We start from the raw sequence: 7,605 nt of genomic DNA on the forward strand, positions 1-7,605 counted from the left end.
ATATAATCAAATTAGTAAAAATATTGGTAGATCCAAGATGAACAAAGTGATAATAAATCCTTTAGAAAAGCATGCAGAGGAATTTAATATACGAGTCCTTGAAAATCCAAGATAAGTTCAGTTAAATAGACACAAAAATGTAACTAACCAAACTATATTTGCAGAAGTATCTGAAAGCATAATATGAATTGTCAGTAAGGCATTTCAGAAAGACAGTTATTATAATTATAAGTGATTTCATGAAAGATCTTATTAAAAATATAAGGTAAAGAAAGATAAACGTTTGTAAAAAGAGTGAGAAACTTAGTGAGTAAAGACGCAGAGAGCTCGACAAAATTAACAGAACAAAATGTTTTTCATGAATATTTTTTTGTGAACAGTGTCGCCGAAGGCGAATATTTGATATAATATAATATAATGTCTGTATGTGATGACTTAATCAGTACTTCAAATCTATCAAATTTATTTACAATGCTTCTAGTATTGCTTCTAGCATTAGTGTACATGCAAGTATACATGCACGTGTTCTTACTCGTTTCGCTGCCTCTACTTTCTGTCTCTTCAAACTGGTAGTTAGGTCATTATTTCCAGTTGAACTCATTTCGTTGAATGCTGGATTAAGCTTATTAAACTGAAGAAAGTTTTCAAAGTCCATGATCCTCCTCTAGCCCTGCTGAAAAGAGATTTTCCCCCGGGTTTCAGACTCGTGTCCTAACGAGACAAATAACGAATTACAAGCTTGTTAGGCCTAATGATAAGTAATCAAATCAAAATAAGTAAATATACTTATCTGTGGATGGACGTTTGACACTACAGGTCAGGTTAGTTAACTACGATTTACAACTATTAGTCGTGATAAAACTACTTGTTTCACTGAAATAAATAAAATTCTCAGCAGGAATAAAAAAAAAAAAAAATCACTAAAAGTTAAACACAGAGCTTCCGAAGAGCGCCCTCCGAAGTATTTTCGTGTATTTTCCAACAATTCTTTAATTTTTCATATTTTGATATTAAATATTATAAAATACATTAATTTTAAAAGACTATTTCCAAAAATATTGATGAAAATTGTCATAGCGAAAAGAGAGGTACAGTACTTTATTATTATCATTTATTTATTATTTTTTTTTTAAATCAGATAATCAGAAATACGTAACAGTATTGTATATTCTAAGTTTATCGTCACTTTTAAAATATCATTAAAATTCGCGTCAACTAATGGGTTGCCCTCAATATTAAGAATTATTAAAATTTCTTTTTGGTTGACAATAAGCCCAAAACTTCCTTATTAGCATTAGCATTGGTAGAGGTATATGATGCAAGAAAGCAAGCTTATACAGCATCAGCCAAGAAAAAAAAAAATCATTTCACCCATCCATTCGCTCTAAAACTTTGTCCAGTTATTCCTTGAATTTATTTAATTAAGCTGTCAACTTCCACAACGACAGATGGAAGTTAGTTCCAGCAATCAACTACCCGCTGGCTAAAGGAAAATTTCCACGGAAAACACAACGTGTGGATAAATTTGATATCTACAGACAGGTTAGGCTGACTTCAGTGGTAGCGAACATCACGGAGACAATCATTTAAAGGAATTAAATAAATAAATTTTCTGTTTACACTCCAGGACAGCTACAAGAGGAGCTTACGAGATAGAAGAATAAAAGAACATCACCGTATTTAACAGTTACATGAGGGTAGAACCACAGTCATTTCAAATGTGTGTATTACTGTAGCCATACATTTTACCATTTGGATAATGGCCTGGTTTTTCCAAGTAAGAATGATTTACGACGTAGAGCACAGCATGCGTTTTATAACAGGAAAATCTTGTTTGACTAAAGTGATAAAGTATTATGATATTCTTGCTCTCACTCATGAGAACAAGAATTTTGTACCGTTTGGTAGCGCTTCAGTACAGTTTCAGTAGGAAATAAAACCTGAAACGGAAACCTTACAGCCAGTTAATATTAACAGTGCATTTCCTCATAGTGCAACGTTATACAGCCAGGGGTAGGTATTTCTCTGCGAGAAGCAGTATTCAGACGTACTTCCATCTTTCTAGCTAACTATATCTTACGAATTTACACCATTACATCCCTTAACTATAGCATCACTATCATATGAATTTACACCATTAAATCCCTTAACTATTGCGCCATTATCATACCGAAATTTAAAGTACAGAGTTTTCGGAATGTTCAACTCTGTATTTTTCACATGAGATAGAATCATTCATCTTTCTGTGAAAAAGGCCCACAGATCATTACTACGCCAAAAAGAATTCTAACTTTTTATGTTTTTTCTATACACAAAATTAGAATAATAGAGATGGTGTCAGAATGAAAGTTTTGTTGCTTTTCAGCTTAAAATTAGCGTGGAACGTAAAGTGAAAGGAGAATGGGATGAAAGGCAAAGTGATGAAGAACAATGAAAATCTTGTTTTTCTATAAAAAAACACAACTTTTGTAAATAAATAGGTCTTTATTTTTCCTAGCCATACACTGTTATTTTAATTACATCCAATCACTATCTAATCACTAAAAAGACAATTAAATTTCCAATAAATCAATTGAATACATTTCCCAAATGATATGCATTAGTGTCAATCGTATATCCAAGGTCATCCTGTCAATCCAGTTACTTTTTCCGACACTTCCCATAGCTTACGTGCCACTTTTTCATCTCTTGCCCTTGGAGATACAGAAGCAGGACAGCAGTCGACGAAATACTTTCCAGACACGTTATCAAGGCTTTCGTCTACGGCCAAGTAAAGCGATGTTTGCGCACCTTCCAAACTACTTCTAAAGAACAGAAAGCTCACAGTATTCGTTATATATTTCAGAATAGAAGTAAAGCTTCGATGAAGCGGTGTTTTTGAAGTACCAGGATGTAAAGCATTCACTGTAACACCTGTGCCTTGTAACCTCTTGCTGAACTCGAAAGTAAAGAGCAAGTTTGCCAGCTTTGAGTTAAAATACATCGATAGAGCATGTGGTGTGTATTTCTCACAGTTCAAATTATCAAGATCTAATGAACCGCACCAGTGACCGACGGAAGATACAACTACAATACGAGAGGGGGCGCTCTTCTTTAATAAGTCGACTAGTAGGTTGCTGAGTAAAAATGGACCAAAATGGTTGGTAGCGAAATGCAGTTCCAGACCGTCCTCCGTTATGTGAAGCCCGGGAGAAGCTAACACTCCGGCATTGTTGATGAGGACATCTAGACGTTCTTCTGATTGCTTAAAATCGTCAACAAATGCACGCACCGATTTCAGGGAGCTCAAGTCCAAATATTTGACGACCACGTTGTGTTTTCCTGTCGATTTCATGATGTCTTCCGCAGTCTCCTTTGCGCGTTTCATATTCCTGCAAGCCATAATCACACGTGCGTTACGACGTACCAGTTCTCTTGCTGTTTCCTTTCCAATTCCGGAATTAGCTCCTGTAACGATGACAGTTTTTGAGGTCATATCTCGCGTGCTCTTGCATTTTTGTGTGGTCAACAGTAAGTAAACTTTGAAAGTCACAAAGAACAAGATAACAGCCAACAGTAGGATCGCCATGACTTCTTTCTTTTACGCGAATAAATGCTGTTTCCCCCTCTTATCTAGGCGATTTGTGACGTTTTTACCTTGCGCAATAATACCTAGCAGATTACACGGATGAGGAAAAGATATAAAAATGAAGCATATCATTCAGTTATCTACGCCAAGATCCCATTACCTAAAACCACAGAAGTCCTGTCTGACTGTGCGATTCTGCCCTAGAATATGTGAATTATTCCTTTTCTTTATAAGAAAAGAGATTACACAATTAAAATTACATTTGCTAAAAAAATATTTCATCGAAAGTCGATGCTTGTAGTTTGTCCTTCAGCAACTTGATTTAAGGTGTGTCATCTACACCACCCTACCGAAAGTATTAGGATATCTTTCTCCCAATGTCGTGAAATGCGAATGGTGTTAACGATGCAGGTTTGAATGTGACATAACAGATGAATCATAATAGATTAAAGGAAATCAATAAGCAGTTTATTTAGTTTTAGAGAGGTTTAATCATCGGTTTCCATATTAACAATTTGTCACAGAGAAAGAATTTCTCAATGAATGAATAAGGGCGATATAAATTTATTCAATGAAGCAGGTAAGCTAAAAAAAGTGAGTGGTGGAATTTGTTTACGTTCCATAGGGAGCGACACGGCATGGGTAGATGAGGCAAATAGTAATAGCAGTACACTGGCTTGACAAAATTAACAGAACTGAATTAACTTGCGATAAAGCAGGACAAATGATATGGTGATGTACCAAACCAAACCAAATTATGATATTAGGGTCCCCTGTAAATGATTACATCTACCCATATATTTATTTTGTCTGTAAATTGCGTGTGTTCTCTGGTCGACTTGCCTGTTTGCTGGACGGAAAAATCCCAGTTTCTGGGGAGGGGGGAACCTTGCACTATAGAATAACGATGAAATGAGGAGACAGCGAGAAATTTCGTACAGGTCAATACATTCCAACTCAGAAACCTCGATCAGATCTCATAGCAGGTGCCATAATTTTCAGAAATGAAATCTGTCCCTTTTGTTCCACGTACTAATCTCATTACTCTTCTGTGTACCTGTTTCAAAAGATCTTCATCATTCTTAAAACGAGGCTTTCCACAGCTAAATGAGCAGTTAGGGCCGCGTTAACGCTACGGTCAAACCGGCCACGGCCGGGGGCTCACCCGAAGAGGGGTTTCATTTTCAGTATAACTGTTTCCTCAAGTAGTGATAAAATTTTCTAATAATAATAATAACAGTTTTTACGGATGAGTAAAAAATACACTGCTGAGCCAAAACATCCAGCGAGTCGTTATGCAAATCTAAGCAACTGCAGGTGAATTACGGCGTGTACACGGGTTGGGACACGGTATAAAAAACACATGATATTGAGCTCCGCTAATCAGTATTACTCTTGTTCTATAGATGGGAAAGGCAGCGGACTTAAGCGAGTTTGACAAAGCCCAAATTGTAATGGACAGGCGACAGGGTCAAAGCATATCTGAAACGGCAGAGCTGGTGGGATGCTCACGGTCAGCCGTGGTTAGTTAACAATACCTACCGAAAGTGGCCGAGGCTAAGAAAACGAGTGGTGGAATTTGTTTACATTCCATAGGGACTATGTGTATCTTAGTGCATTTGCATCATTTATAGGTTGTGTATAAATGATGCAAATGCACTAAGATACACATAGTCTAACTCTTTCACAGCTTGAGGCATAAGCCCTTAATGCATTAGAGTTCCGTAGAGAGCAACACGACATGGGTGAATGAGGCAAATAGTAATACACTGGTGTGCAAAACTTAAAGAACAGTCAGGTTTTCACCTGTAGCTTCTCATAGGAGTGGCCTGGATATGGGAAAAGCATACCAAAGGAACCTCGTGAAGTACAGAAATGTTGAAAGAAACAACACCGACACAACAACGGAAACAAAACGGTACAGAGGGACTTTATTGAAAAATGGCAACATAGCACTGGCTGCCATGATACAGATGCATCACTGCCAAAGATGGAACAAAGGGAAGAGGTGGTCCTCAGTAGGAGATATAGTCACCCCTAATGCCGATGCAGGCTTTGCACCGCCTGTCCATACTTAGAACAATGTTGTTGATAAGTTCTTGCAGTAATATTGTCCATTCCTTTGTCAGCGCCATCTTCAACTGGTGAACATTTTCTAGTGGGTGTGGACGTGCCGCTAGGCGTTTCCTTAGAGCGTCCCATATGTGTTCGATGGGATTTACATCGGTAGAAACGAGCAGGCCAATCCATACGAACAATTAAAATGTGAACATTTTTATATCGTAAAATATTCTCATAAATAGCCACACATTACTTTTGCCAGTCACTATATGTGTAGAGTAATAAGGCCGTGTTGAAAGTTGTTTTGTCCGATTCTATTCTTAGGAAAGCAGTAATCGAATTTCCATCTCACTCCCATAGTTCAGTCAATCCACTACATGAAGCCGACATTCGATAGGATCAGCTAAGTAGTGCTGCGCTTGCATTACTCAGATATACAATGGCAAAATCTGTGGGGGCTAGTGAGTAAATCGGAATGAGGAAGGTATTCTTGAGAGAAATTCGAACTGATTACTGCGAATTGACTCTTGTTGAAAAATGATGGACAGAGGTAAATAGACTTTGAGTGAAGAGAATACCTTGGTATAACCCGGAAGTATCATCGTATATCAATTAATAATTTACTCCTTTCTCACGGTAGATTTCTCAAATTAAACGTGTCTAATTACTAGGACAGGTGATCCTAGATTTGCTTTTCCCCACAGGAATAAGCTCCTAACCAATCAAGAAAGGGGCCATCCAAAGGGGAAAGGGGTGTATATATTGGGACTATGGGAAAACCGAGGGTTTTTTGGTGGGATGAAGATGGAAACAGAGTTAAAAACGTCCATGATGAGATATAGCGAAGAAGAAGTCGTACCTGGCAAGTCGGTAGGAAAGTATTTGGGTAAGTTCGTCTTTTAGTTTAGCGACCGGTTATCTGGGATTACTGAACGACCACAGCTACTATTCTATTCCCCGCCTAATATCACATACTAGCCTCTCTCCTCCCAGCTAAATTCACATATGTATTTTTTATATTAAGGCCAGAATGTGTCATCTATTGTACCAACTACTGGATACTGCGTTTCCAGTAACGGCAAACATAACTATATGTCAATCTTACACATTCGCCTATAAATTCGAATAGCTGGATGCTCTTCTACTTATTGTATATTAACGACGATTGTTTACCGAAACTACATGAAGAATGTCGACAGTATGGCAGAAAGGTGCCATGTTACTACTATCCATTAACTAGAAAATGTAAAACTATCCTGAGTAAAGCTAACACTTACAACATAATATAATTCTAATTCCCTGTTTTACTTATTAATTCTTTTACTGTAAATAAATACACAAGTCCATGTATGTATAATAAACTATACCTTGTTTGTTGATCTATCTTTCTTCAGGACTATTCCGAAATACACACTTTTGATAGCATATATATATATTTAAATAGACTATCATTAAAGGCGGGCTCAAAGGCCAATACACAAAGGGCCTTAGAGTTAATCATCACAACGCAATTCTCGTTGCTGCATTCTTGCCCAACGTCCATCTGGGTGAGTTTTAGAGCACAGAATCTTGTCCTAATTTAACGCTAGACGCTCATATAAAATCCTAGTCTTTCTGGTTTCTCATTTTAGTGCTGGAAACCTGCCTGGGAGTCTTGATATCCGTATTAAACGCTGCCCAGCAGGCGCCCTACATTATTACAGAAAAGACTTCGGAACAACTGGTGCTATAGCGCAACCAGGATTTATTGTGTTTTTGCGGGATGAAAAATCACTCTTTGATCAATGCTTATGATCAATTCTAAGAGCTCTAAACTGAGGAGAGTGACAATAAGAGACACTAGAAATAGGGGATGAAATAAAGGGGATTACTGAAGTAGTCAAAAAAAAAAAAAAAAAAAAAAAAAATTTTTTTTTGACAGCCTGAGTAATAGTCAGAGACATTTTATCTAATATTGTTTTCCCTTTCAGCTGTAC

At 37.2% G+C, this 7,605-nt stretch overlaps 1 pseudogene; it reads right to left on the reverse strand.

The window, feature by feature from the left end:
- Window positions 1–2,573: 2,573 nt before the first annotated feature.
- Window positions 2,574–3,572, reverse strand: LOC150091987 (retinol dehydrogenase 14 pseudogene; annotated as a pseudogene).
- Between the last annotated feature and the right edge of the window lie 4,033 nt (window positions 3,573–7,605).

Source organism: Mastigoproctus giganteus, chromosome 1, assembly GCF_048544385.1.
Source record: "Mastigoproctus giganteus isolate SK-2022 chromosome 1, ASM4854438v1, whole genome shotgun sequence".
NCBI classification, from domain to species: Eukaryota; Metazoa; Arthropoda; class Arachnida; order Uropygi; family Thelyphonidae; genus Mastigoproctus; species Mastigoproctus giganteus.